Below are 15189 nucleotides of genomic sequence, written 5' to 3' on the forward strand. Positions count from 1 at the left end.
GAGGTTTATCTAGTCTGGCTGATCAAGAGCAGAATTCCAGTAAATTGGCCTCATTTTATAGCAAAGCGAATGTTTGAGTTGAAGGAATCCAGTAGAGGTACCGCACTTGGATATGCATCATTCATTCAATGGGTGCTTAACAGGGTGAATATTCCAACTCAACAGCTTCTAATGCTGTCCATTTCAATCGACCAAGAGTTCACAAAGAAAACTTTGAACATGATGGGATTCTTCTACAATCAAGCCACAAGAACCTACCGAGTTGTTCTAAGGGGTAACAATGCGGATCTCAACAGAGAAGATGAGGATGATATGGACGTTGAAGATGGTGAAGAGAATGAAGGTGAAGATGAAGATGAAGATGTGGGTGCTGGAAATGAAGGCTCAAATGTGGTTAATTTTCTTGAGGATATGCGTCTCCAACAAATTGAGAATCAAAATTTGATGAATGAGCGCCTTACTACTTTGACCACCCGTGTCACTGAGCAAGGTGCCCGATTTGCGGCCTATTCCACCATTCAAGAGCAACGGTACAACACGCTTTATGGTATGATTGACGCTCAAAGCAACCAGATCTCCTCATTCACAAATGCCTTCATGCAACACTACCAATTTCCTCAAGTTCATGCCACTCAACCTCCACCTCTGGATTAAGAGAGAAATGAAGATGATGATGCCTAGTGTCCTCTTTTTCATGCATGAATCATTTACATCTTTTATGAACAATTTAAGTGTTTTTGTGTTCTTTATTTTAACGTTATCTCTGAACAATCCTCTTCCGTACTATGTGTTTGTGTAAGGATATTACTTTGAGCTATGTGCTCATTGTGTGTTTGGTTATTTATGTTATTTTTGCCTTCTTTATTTTGTCATTAAGTATCATTTTATGTGAATGATTGCTTTGTGATTATGATTGCAAAAGGGCTTAGTGATGATCAACCTTGAATGATATCATCCCATCATGTATGTATAATATTGCTTGTCTCTTTTTGATGTTGTCAAAGGGGGAGAATGCATTGGATTAGCGAATTAGTACACTACAGCAAATATATGCACCAAAACAGGGGGAGCAAGCAGAAAGGGGGAGCAAGCATTTTGTTTTACGTAATGCCTCAACAAAAATTCATAAGTTTTGCCATCATCAAAAAGGGGGAGTATGTGAGGGCAAATGTGTGGTTTTCATGATGTCAAAACATTGCGAACTTGACACAATTAAAGTGGAATCAAAGAAATCAAATGGATGCAACAAAGAAAAGCATTTTTTGCTACAAGACCACAATAGGTCGACTCACAGGTACAATAGGTCGACCTACTGCTATCATTTGTGAAAGATTTCATGTCCAGGCAGAATGCATCGACGCATTGCCTCCTCAGGTCGACGCATAACATTTTGAGGGAACCTCGAGTATGCGCACGCCGACCCTTCAGGTCGACGCATCATATCTTGGTGACTTAAGGATTCAGTGTAAGAACAGAATGCGTCGACGCATTGATGGCTCAGGTCGACGCATGGCATTTTGAGGAAACCTCGGGTATGCGCACGCCGACCCTTCAGGTCGACGCATGTGTCATGCTTGGTCCAAAAAAATGTGCAGAATTCAAATAGGTCGACCTATGCAGGGGAGCAGGTCGACCTATCGCTACTTTTACTGGTTTTTGCTGTGTTGACATTGGCTAATGCAAAGGGTGTGGTATATATATCAAAGTGATCATTCTCAAGTAAATCAACAAGAAACGTGAAAGATATACTCAAGATTCTTCTCATCTTCAACCTTTCGCTTATTGATCGAAAATCACACATAATCATCTTTTTCGATCGAAGTAAGGAACGTGTGTTGATAAGGTTCGACGATAGACATTTGTCTTGTTCGGGTGAAGATTATTGAGGGTGTTTCTTGTATAAAACCTTATGGTTTTTCCTTCTACGTCAAAGGTGTGATTCAAAGGTTTTTGACGATCGTTTCGCTTTGGTAATCAATTCAGCCGAGCATAAGGAATTGAGGGTTTGAAGACCCGCTCATCAAATTTGCTACAACCGGAGGATTGAAAAGGAAGGATCGGGTCTTAATCGGTGAAGATCATTGACATTGACTTGATTCAACTTGAATCAAGGGGAGGATCGAATTGTATTCAATTTTACTGCATGTGTGTAGTTGGTGATTGGTAAATTCTATCCTTGTTAAACATTTTGCAATCAAATAAAACTTTCCTAATTTCATATGAAATTAGGGGCAGACGTACTCCTGCGAGGATGATAGAGGAACTGCCTTAACAAATCTCGTGTTCTTTATCGTTCTTACTTTTATCTTTTTACTATTCGTTTTGTTAAGTTTCCATTGTTGAGCAAAAATTGAAGTTTGAAGAATATTGATCACCAAGTGTTCGATAAAAGTACTCAATCAATTTTTGGTCAAATTTTGGTATAAACGTTCATTGTGAGTAATATTCTATTAAGTGTGTATTTGACTTGATTGATAAATTCGTTAAAAACGTAATCCATAATTCGCCGTTTTTCATTCGTTCGATTTAGTGCACATATCCGGTCCCCGATAACTCGATCGTTCGGAGACGATTAAGTGATTCAGGGAAGTCACGTTTCAAAAGCTAAAATTTTCTTAAGTCGGAAAAAGGTGGTCTATTCACCCACTCTAGACCATCCCTATCGTCTAACAGAAATATGCGTTAACTGAATTTATAATATGTTAAAGTCTTATTGTGAATTAACAAGGTCACAATATCCAATTCTTGGTGTACATATCATTAATCTACACAATAATCCTCTAACTCCTTAGGCCAATTCAAAGTTAAATTAGGTGTTTTAGGTTCATTAATTCAAAATCCACAATTTATAATCATCTATTCCTAGTTAATTACTAAGTCAAATAATTGCCTTAGATCGGATCGATAGACTTACGGTCAATAATCCATACTCATAAGATATTGATTCATGCATTCCTCAATACATAAAAAAACATTAAAATCAAGGATAATTAAATAATAACAATAACATAAAAGAATTCAATTAACACCAAACAACCTTATGATCCAACAGAGTACAAGCAAATTTGTCTAAAAAAGACCTAACCTAAGGAATCTAGCTACTCATAATGGATGGAGAAATTATCACGAGTTTAGACTAAGAGAACATGTAAATCAAGGAAGATGAATTTCTTCAATGGCTTCCAAAACTATTAAAATCCTTTATGTAGAACTCCAAGCCGTCACTTTCTCAATCAAATTCAAAACTCCTTAAAATGTAGCTAAAAAGATCTATTTATAGCAATTAATACGTGTTAGACCTATGCACTATCACACTTTCATTAGTAAGTATCACATCCACAATGTCAACATCGCGGCCTCCTAAAATCTAGAACCTAAATGCTTTTATTTTCTTCTTTTTTCTTCAATATTTTCATTAAGTCCACATTTCTTCCTCTTGATAGATTTTTGCTCACTTCTTCATACTTTGGCAGAACGTTTGATCATTATTCCACCGATTTCATTCAAAATTGCTCATAAATATTACGTAATGACCAAATGTCATAAATATTCTACAATTTCAATATTGCCAACAAATGTCATCGGCACCAAACATTTTTGTTAACATATTTGTCATCGCTAAATATATACGAATATACTTCAAATTTGTGTGTTTAACATACTTTTATTACATATCATTCTTTTAAAAGAATACAACATAATCACAATAGATCTCTGGTGGTCTAACTATATTATTAACAACGCCAAGCCCTAAGGTAAAGTTTCACATCTACAATGCTTGAATTATGGACTTAAATCATGCAACAAATTCTACCTCCATTGTAAATACAGTAATTAAGTTATATTATTCACTCTTAGCACACTTGAATATGGATTTCTTTGAGCCCATACACCGCACAAAGTTTGAACCCGAGTAGCCAAACACTTCAAGATAATATATCCTTTTATGCATGAACATGTATTCTTTGGTGCTTTGTAAGTACCTAAGAAACTTCTCGGTATCTTTCTAGTGATCAATTATATAATTTCTTTGATATTGGCCCATGATTTCAACAAAAATAAGTTAATACTCAATTGAGTATAATTCAAGGAGTCCTTATGACCTATATATTATGAAATATTTGTATTCCTATATATAATTTCTCACTCATATCTTTCATTTCAAACTTATAAGAGATAAGTTAATTCGTCATGTAGAAAAGGAACATCATTGGCAACAAGTATAAAATCATCAACATATAAGATTAAAATTCTAAATTTGTTTTCTCTTACCTTCATACTTCATATAGATAGATACATTGATCAATGTTGCTCTATACAAAAATATATGACAAAGTAATATTTTAAACTTAAGAAATTATTGTTTGCAAGTCTGCTTTAGTCTATGTATCAAATTTTTTAATTTACATCAAGATTTCATTTCATGTAGTATGAAACCCTTCAAGTGTATCCTTATGTATTTTCTCCTCTAAGGCATCATACAAAAGTGAGATCTTTAATTTCATTTGTTGAAGCTCCAAGTAATAATGAAAATTAAAATCAAAATAATTCTCAAATATCCTTTCTTTGAAACTGGTGAAATGAACTCTTTGTAGTCAATGTCACCATTTTGAATAAAAGTTATGACGACAATTCTAGCTTTATACATTTCATTGTTGCCTTTCGAGACACATTTTATCTTAAATAATCATTTACAAGCAACTAATTTTGAACCCTTAAGAAACTCAGTTAAATCTCATGCATCATTTTCATCCATTGATTTCAACCCTTCTTTCATAACATTGAGTCATTTTTTTAGATTCTTCACTTTCCATAACTTTCTTAAACGAGACTGGATCTTCATAAATGTCCAATTAACATTCACTTTCCATTTTTTTATAGTATGCCATACATAGTATTTTGCGCACATACCTTGACTTATGAGAAACATTGTATATTAGATGTCTACTCGTGCGATGTAATGGTCAATTTTATAGTATGACTTTTGTTAGTTATATTGTTCAAATAAATTTAAGTTTCAAAATTCTAGTTCAATTGAAAGAAGACAATATTTCTAGGTTGAACGCCATCATCAAAATTCAACTCTGGTATTGATGGTTGTATGTGTGAGTTTCTAGTGGTTATTGTCACTTCGTCTACATATAAAAAAAGGAGTTCTCAAATTCAGAATCTAATAATGACTTTCATTATAATTATTTTGGAAACTTGGCAAACAATAAATGATATCGTTGTTAGACGATAGGACTGGTCTAGAGGGGGGTGAATAGACCACCTTTTTCGACTTAAGAAAATTTTAGCTATTTGAAACGTGACTTCCCTGAATCACTTAATCATCTAAGATGATTATGTTATCGGGGACCGGATATGTGCACTAAACCAAACGGATGAGAATGTCAAGTGATGAATTACGTTTTAACGAATATCTCGATTGTCTCAATTACACACTATATGGTATATTACTCACAATGAACGTTTTCACTAAAATATGAACAAAAATTTGATTGAGTAATTTTATCGAACACTTGGTGATCGATATTTTACCTAACCTTAGTTTTTGTTCAATAATGGACATAAACAAAAACAAGTGAAAATGCGATAAAGTAAAAGCGATAAGGAACACGATATTTGTTTAGGCAGTTCCTCTATCGTCCTCGCAGGAGTACGTCTGCCCCTAATTTCAAATGAAATAAGGAAAGTTTTATTAGATTGCAAAATTTTTAACAAGGATAGAAAGTACCAATCACCAACTACACACATGCAGTAAAATTGAATACAATTCGATCCTCCCCTTGATTCAAGTTGAATCAAGTCAATGTCTAAGATCTTCACGATCAAGACCTCGATCGTTCCTTTCTCAATCCTCCGGTTGTAGCAAGTTTGTTGAGTAGATCTTCAATCTCTCAAACCCTTATGCACGGCTGAATTGATTACCAAAGCGAATCGATCGTCAAAAACCTTCGAACAAAATCTTTGATGAGGAAGGAAAAACCCTAAGGTTTTATACAAGAAACACCCTCAACAATCTTCACTCGAACAAGATGAATGTCTACCGTCGAATCTCGAACAAGAGAAACTCTACCGTCGAACCTTATCAACACACGTTCCTTACTTCGATCGAGAAAGATGATTATGTGTGATTCTCGATCAATAAGCGAAAGGTTGAAGATGAGAAGAAGCTGAGTCTATATTTCACGTTTCTTGTTGTTTGCTTGAGAATGATCACTTGAGTATTTATACCACATACAATGCATAGGCCAAAATGAAAACAGTAGAAAACCCAATTTATTAGCGACAGGTCGACCTGCTCTCTGCATAGGTCGACCTATTGAATGCTTTGCACCTGAAAAATGAGCCATGTGTGATGCTTGCGTCGACCTAAAGGGTCGGCGTGCGCATTCCCGTGGATTCCCCAAAAGGCCATGTGTCGACCTAAGGAAGTAATGCGTCGACGCATTCCATTCTTGCACTTGAGCAGCCAAACTTTGATGCGTCGACCTGAAGGATCGGCGTGCGCATTCCCGTGACTTCCTCAAAAACCCAATGCGTCGACCTAAGAAGGTGATGCGTCGACGCATTCATCCTTCACCTGACTTTCTTCACAAAGGGCTTGCAATAGGTCGACCTATGATGTGTGTGAGTCGACCTATTGGTGTTTTGTGTCCAAAAATGCTTGTCTTGGTTGCATGTGCTTGATTTTTATGTTTCCACTTAAGTTGCGGTTGATTCACAATATTTTGACAGCATGAAAACAACACCTTGCCCTCACATACTCCCCCTTTTTGATGATGGCAAAATTTGTGAATCTTAGTCGAGGTGTTACTTGTCTGAAATGACTGCTCCCCCTTTCTTGGTGCGTTTGTTTTCCATTTCTTGTTGATTCACTCGGTTTTCTCCCCCATTGACAACATCAAAAAGAGACAGATAATATTATACATATATGACGGAATACCATATCTCAATCTTGATCATTACTAAGCCCTTTTGTAGTCATAATCATAAAGCATTCATTCACATAAAACATTGCTGAATGATAAAATAAACGGCAATATAACATAAATAGCTAAACAATAATGAGCACATAGCTCAATTCAAATCCTTACACAAACACAAAGTACGGTAGAATTATGTCTAGCAGAAGATAAAATTAAGTCACAAAATACAAATAAAATGTTCATGACAATATGGAAATGTTGAATGCAAAGAAAATTAAAAGAGAACACTAGGCATTTGCATCATCATCTCCTTCTTGAGCCGATGGTGGTGGTTGAGACGAATGAACTGGAGGAAATGGGTAGTGTTGCATGAAGGCACTTGTGAAGGAGGAGATTTGGTTGCTCTGGGCATCCAACATGCCATAGAGCGTGTTGTACCTTTGCTCTTGAAGTGTTGAGTAGGCGGTAAACTGAGCATCTTGCTCAGTGACACGGGCGGTTAGAGTAGTTAGGCGCTCATTCATCAAATTTTGATTTTCAATTTGTTGAAGACGCATAGCCTCCATCAATTGTGTAATATTCGAGCCGCCAGTTTCAGCACCCACATCTTCATCTTCATCTTCACCTGCAATATCTTCCTCTTCATCAATGTTCATTTCGTCCTCATCTTCTCTATTGAGATCCGGATTGTTGCCTCGTAGAACAGCACCATAGGCACCCGTGGCGCGATTGTAGAAAAATCCCATCATATTCAGTGTCTTCTTGGTGAATTCTTGGTCAATGGATATGGTCTTCTTTGGAAGCCGATGAGATGGAATGTTGACTTTGTTAAGCACCCATTGGATGAGAGATGCATATCCAATAGCGGTTCCTCTACCTGATTCCTTTAATTCAAACATACGCTTCACAATAAAATGAGGCCAATTGACCGGAATTCGGCTCTTGATCAACCAAACTAAGTACACTTCTTGTTGGTCAACACGAGAGTATCCACCTTGTTTAGGTCGGATGATACGTGCCACAATCCATTGTAGAATTCTGTCAACAATGTTTAAGAGACCTGTAGTAGCGGACCGAGGAAACAAATTGCTTTGGACTATATGGTCAGCATGAGGGCGCCGCAACATGTTGTTCAGAGCAACATTATAGTCAGATTGGGTCATCACATTTGTATCAGTTACCGTGACGGCATTCTCACGGAGTGGAAATAGACCCAATTGCCTCCAAGTGTTGTCGGTGATGGCGTATGTGGTTGTACCCATCTGAAAGTTGAAGGAACTCCCTTGGAAGTGTCCTTGCATACCATTATAGAAAACCCTTACCAGATCCTCATTGTACTCATGGCTTAGTTCAAGAAAAGTACCCAAATTTTGAACTTCAATTAGTTCCATTACCTATTGAAGATGAAGTCTTCGTAGAGTTCCGGTGAACATCATGAATTGTTTGATGACTTTTCGGTTTCTGAAGTGGGAAGAGTAGGATTCCATAAGAGCATCAGGAATGAGAGATAAGGCATCCTCTACTTCAGGTTGTTGTTGAGAGGAAGAGTCTTCTCTGCTTGCTCTCTTTCTCAGTGATTTGTGGGAAGCCATGGATGAGTGAGAGAGAGGAGATGAGTGATGCTTAGGGTTTTTGGGAGAGGGTCGGCGCAAGAGGAGAAGGAAGATACTGAAATAGCTTTGTGTTCCCTTTTAAAAATGTAACCTAATTTTGAAAATTTGCGAACGATGCGTCGACCTATGCAGTGGATGCGTCGACGCATTAGCCTTAAGTTTTTAAATTTTATTTTTTGAGTAGGTCGACTCACATAAAGAGTAGGTCGACCTAAGGCTTGCAAATTTCAAAATTTGGCAGTATACAATGAATGTATGCATTTTATGACCAAATCTTGCATAGAATAAACATATTGATGAACACATTTCAACTTTACCATAGTGATACCTTACCATGAAGTGAGTTTTATGGTTGAAACGATATTACCTTTACACAAGGGAGATGAGAAACAAGCCCTCACATATCCTTTAATGAACACTTCAAACATTGTGAGAGCATAGATAATAAATAAAGCATATGCAACTACTCATAGTTGCAACCTATCTGATATATCAAGGACGCCGAGTTCCCTACGGATGTGAAAGAAGGGCTCGGTAGCTAGTGGTTTTGTAAAGATGTCGGCAAGTTGATTTTTGCTATCAACATGCTCAAACACTACATCACCCTTCTCAACATGATCCCTAAGGAAATGATGTCGTATTTCTATGTGTTTAGTGCGAGAGTGTAAGACCGGATTTTTGGTTAGATTGATAGCACTTGTGTTATCACAAAAGATAGGAATATGATCAAGCTTGACATTGAAGTCAAGTAATTGTTGCTTGAGCCAAAGTATTTGAGCACAACAATTACCAGCCACCACATATTCCGCCTCGGCGGTTGACAAAGCAACGGACACTTGTTTCTTGCTATGCCAACTAACCTAGGAATTTGAAAAGAAGTGACATGTTCCCCTAGTGCTTTTCCTATCCAATTTGCACCCGGCAAAGTCGGAATCAGAATATCCAACCAAAGAGCTATCACTACCTTTGGAGAACCATAAGCCATGCTTAGTTGTACCTACAAGATACTTAAGTATGCGCTTAACGACTTTTAAGTGAGACTCCTTCGGACATGATTGATATCTTGCACATATGCATACACTAAACATAATATCGGGACGGGAAGCGGTAAGGTAAAGTAGGGAACCGATCATACCTCTATACCTTTTTACATCAACCGGCTTACCATGTTCATCCCGATCAAGATTTACCGCGGTAGGCATAGGAGTGTCAATGGCCTTGGACTTTGCCATATCAAACCGTTTGATGAGTTCTTGACAATACTTGGTTTGACTCACAAACGTTCCTTCTTTTAGTTGTTTTATTTGAAGTCCAAGGAAGTAGTTTAGTTCACCCATCATGCTCATTTCAAATTCTCCCTGCATAAGCTTAGAAAACTCCTTTACAAGAGTCATGTTAGTAGAACCAAAGATAATATCATCCACATACACTTGAACTAATATTGAATGCTTTTCATGTCTCTTAATGAATAGGGTAGTATCAACTTTCCCTCTTGAGAAACCTTGATTAATTAGAAAGTTGCTAAGCCGCTCGTACCAAGCTCTAGGAGCTTGTTTTAAACCATACAAGGCACGCTTAAGTTTATAAACATAATCAGGATAATCAACGTTTTCAAATCCGGGAGGTTGAGATACATAAACCTCTTCATTAATAAACCCATTTAGAAAAGCGCTCTTAACATCCATTTGATAAAGCCTAAAGTTTTGTGAACATGCAAATGCAATTAACAAGCGAATTGCCTCAAGCCGGGCGACCGGAGCATAGGTCTCCTCATAGTCGATCCCTTCCTCTTGGCTATACCCTTGAGCAACAAGACGGGCCTTATTGCGAGTGATGATACCGTTTTCGTCTAGTTTGTTCCTAAACACCCATTTAGTGCCAATTACTCGATGGTCTCGCGGAGGAGGGACAAGGTCCCAAACCTCATTTCTCTTAAATTGGTTTAGCTCTTCTTGCATAGCTAAATACCAATGCTCATCGACTAATGCATCTTTTGAGTTTTTAGGCTCAATTTGAGAGACGAAAGAATAATAAAAACAAAAGTTACTTATCCTTGACCGTGTTGTCACCCCTTTTGATATGTCTCCTAGAATGTTCTCCATAGGATGGTCCTTAGAAGATTTCCATGCAAGAGGAAGATCACTCTTCTCGCCTGGTTGATCTTCTACTTTCTCTTTAGGTGTTTGATCCACTTCCTCTTCATTATTCTCGGGTAAGAGGGATTCTTTATCTTTCTCAAGCTTGGCATCCGGATCATTAAGTAAACTCTCAGTTGAGACACCTGCACCATTAAGAACACTACCTTTTCCGACAACTTTCGGACAAGACTCATCAAAAGAGACATGTACGGACTCTTCAACAATATGTAACCTTTTGTTGTATACTCTATAGGCTTTACTAGATTGAGCGTATCCTAGAAAGATACCCTCATCCGCTTTTGCATCAAACTTGCCAAGACTTTCTTTTCCATTGTTTAGAACAAAGCATTTACATCCAAATACATGAAGGTGAGAAATGTTAGGTTTTCTCCCTTTTAAGAGTTCATACGGTGTTTTGTTTAGAATAGGACGTATCAGGATCCTATTCAGAACATAACAAGCCGTATTAATGGCATCGGCCCAAAAATATTTTGGAAGCCCATGTTCATTAATCATAGTTCTCCCAAGTTCTTCCAACACACGATTTTTATGTTCCACAACTCCATTTTGTTGGGGGGTTCATGGTGCGGAGAAATTATGATTAATTCCATGATTGCCACAAAACTCTTCAAAGAGATGGTTTTCAAACTCACCTCCATGATCACTTCGGATGGATACTATGTTAGTGTTTAATTTATTTTGAATTAACTTGGCAAATTTCTCAAATGCGGAGAAGGTGTCACTTTTATTTGCTAAGAAAATCGTCCAACAATATCTAGAAAAGTCATCAACTATGACATACCCATAATAGTTTCCACCTAGACTTTTTATTCTAGATGGTCCAAAGTGGTCCATATGGAGAAGTTCAAGAGGTCTTGTAGTTAAAACAGTGTTTCTAGATTTAAAAGAGATCCTCGTTTGCTTCCCCATTTGGCACGCATCACATAAGTGATCTTTGGAAAACTTTATTTTAGGTAGGCCGGACACTAAGTCTTTTGAGACGATTTTATTAAGCAAATCAAAGTTGACGTGAGCTAAACGTCTATGCCAAAGCCATGAGTCTTCACTCATAGTTGCTAGACATTTTGCTTCAATCGAAGATACATCATTTAGATCAAGCATGTATACATTATTTACCCTCAGGCCTTTGAACACATCATCTTTCTTGTCATCATTTCGAATTATGCAACTTTCTTTAGAAAATGATACTGAGTATCCTTTGTCGCATAATTGACTGATGCTAATAAGATTGTGTTTAAGGCCCTCAACTAGAAGGACGTCAGAGATAGTATAAGAAGAGGGATTACCTACACTACCTTTACCGAGTATTGATCCTTTGTTGTTATCACCATAGGTCACAAATCCTTTCTTCTTAGCCACAAAGTCATAGAATAAAGATAAGTCACCCGTCATATGTCTTGAGCATCCGCTATCTAGAAACCATCTTCTTTCGGATGGCTCAAGACATTCCACCTACAAATTTAAACAAGGGAAATAGGTACCCAATTTTCATTGGGTCCTTGTGTGTGAGTGAAACAAAGGTTGCTCTTGGGAGTCCATTTGAAAATGCCTTTGGGAACCAAGAATCTCCTAAAGCGACATTTTTTAATGGTATGTCCCCTTTTGCAACAATATAGACATCTTGAGTTTGAGTAGTCATCACATTTACTAGATTGATCTTTTATCACATAAGTGTATCGTTGATACGAATTTATCATACTGTTTTTGAAATATGATCGATCAATAGCATATGTGATTTTTGGTTGTGAGGCCTTGTCTAATTTGGCTTTGATAGTTTTAACTTCTTTTTGCCAAATGTGACAAGTTTCACATCCTCCCCACTTAAACCAAGGACCTTTGTCAACAACGCGTGTGTCTTTTATACTCTTGATCATAGATTCCTTGAGAGTTTCTAATTCCTTTTCGGAATCGGAAACTTTCTTCTCAAGGTATTTAAAAATTCTTTTATTTGAGGCTAAGCGTTGAAATGCTTCCTTAGCTTCATGATGCAAGGTATCAAAGGCATGCTTTAATTCAAAATAAGACATAGCATCAACATTATTATATTTATCATGACTTACAATCTTTTTCTTCTTTTGATGTGCCATGAGACATAGGTTGACGGTTTCCTCTTCATCGCTTGAGCTTTCTTTGCTAGATGAGTCACTATCACTTTCCCAAGCGATGTAGGCTCTTCTTCCTTTTGGTTGCTTCTTTTGAGGTTTACTTTTGGTCTTATCTTTCTTTAGTGAAGGGCAATCCGGTTTGTAGTGACCGGGTTTTCCACAGTTGTAACAAGATCCTCTAGGTTTAGTCTTCTTGTACTCATCTTGCTTGTTAGACTTTGATTGACGTCTATAATCAACTAGATTGTTGTCCGAGTGCTTAATTTCATTCTTTCGAAGATATTTGTTGTACCTTCTTACGAATAATCCCATATCTTCATCCGGACTTTCATCTTCATCACTAGACTCACTATCACATGTATCTTTGGTGGATGACTTAGAGCTTGAAGCCTTTAAAGCGATAGACTTCTTTTCTGTGTCCTTTGACTTTTCTTTCTTTTCGTGCTTGTTTAGGCTCATGAGGTCTTGCTCATATTCTTCAAGCTTTTCGAATAGAGCTGTGAGATCCAATGTAGTGAGATCATTGGCTTCTTTGATTGCCGTGACCTTCGGTTTCCAGTCCCTACTAAGACATCTCAAAACTTTGTTAGTAGCTACGACATTGGGAGTAATATGTCCCAATGTGTGTAATCGATTTATAATGTGAGAAAATCTCTTTTGCATATCCGCAATGGTTTCACCATGCTTCATATGAAAGAGATCAAACTCTTGCGTTAAATTATTGATTCTAGCTAGCTTAACATCATTAGTTCCTTCATGGGCGACTTGTAATGCATCCCACATTGCCTTAGCCGATTGGCAATGCGACACACGAAAGTACTCATCGACCCCTAAGGAAGCTATAATCATGTTTCTAGCTTTCCAATCATACCCGTAATTCTTTTCATCTTTTTCATCCCATTGTGCTTGAGGTTTAGGTCTTGTGATGCCAGCATCGTTGGTTATGGTGATAGCCATAGGACCATTGACGATGACATCCCAAATTTTTCTATCAACGGAGTTGATATGAATGCACATACAGTCTTTCCAATAACTATAGTTTTCTCCAGTGAAAACAGGCGCTTTAGTATACGCCCCTTTTTGACCGTTCTCCATTTTCTAAAAAGTTATATCAAGCACTAGAATTAACCTGAGCTCGTGATACCACTTGTTAGACGATAGGACTGGTCTAGAGGGGGTGAATAGACCACCTTTTTCGACTTAAGAAAATTTTAGCTATTTGAAACGTGACTTCCCTTAATCACTTAATCGTCTAAGATGATTATGTTATCGGGGACCGGATATGTGCACTAAACCAAACAGAAGAGAATGTCAAGTTATGAATTACGTTTAAACGAATATCTCGATTGTCTCAATTACACACTATATGGTATATTACTCACAATGAACGTTTTCACTAAAATATGAACAAAAATTTGATTGAGTAATTTTATCGAACACTTGGTGATCGATATTTTACCTAACCTTAGTTTTTGTTCAATAATGGACATAAACGAAAACAAGTGAAAATGCGATAAAGTAAAAGCGATAAGGAACACGATATTTGTTTAGGCAGTTCCTCTATCGTCCTCGCAAGAGTACGTCTGCCCCTAATTTCAAATGAAATTAGGAAAGTTTTATTAGATTGCAAAATGTTTAACAAGGATAGAAAGTACCAATCACCAACTACACACATGCAGTAAAATTGAATACAATTCGATCCTCCCCTTGATTCAAGTTGAATCAAGTCAATGTCTAAGATCTTCACGATCAAGACCTCGATCGTTCCTTTCTCAATCCTCCGGTTGTAGCAAGTTTGTTGAGTAGATCTTCAATCTCTCAAACCCTTATGCACGCCTGAATTGATTACCAAAGCGAATCGATCGTCAAAAACCTTCGAACAAAATCTTTGATGAGGAAGGAAAAACCCTAAGGTTTTATACAAGAAACACCCTCAACAATCTTCACTCGAACAAGATGAATGTCTACCGTCGAATCTCGAACAAGACAAACTCTACCGTCGAACCTTATCAACACACGTTCCTTACTTCGATCGAGAAAGATGATTATGTGTGATTCTCGATCAATAAGCGAAAGGTTGAAGATGAGAAGAAGCTGAGTCTATATTTCACGTTTCTTGTTGTTTGCTTGAGAATGATCACTTGAGTATTTATACCACATACAATGCATAGGCCAAAATGAAAACAGTAGAAAACCCAATTTATTAGCGACAGGTCGACCTGCTCTCTGCATAGGTCGACCTATTGAATGCTTTGCACCTGAAAAATGAGCCATGTGTGATGCTTGCGTCGACCTAAAGGGTCGGCGTGCGCATTCCCGTGGATTCCCCAAAAGGCCATGTGTCGACCTAATGAAGTAATGCGTCGACGCATTCCATTCT

The sequence above is a fragment of the Vicia villosa genome, unplaced genomic scaffold, assembly GCF_029867415.1.
Source record: "Vicia villosa cultivar HV-30 ecotype Madison, WI unplaced genomic scaffold, Vvil1.0 ctg.001892F_1_1, whole genome shotgun sequence".
NCBI lineage: Eukaryota > Viridiplantae > Streptophyta > Magnoliopsida > Fabales > Fabaceae > Vicia > Vicia villosa.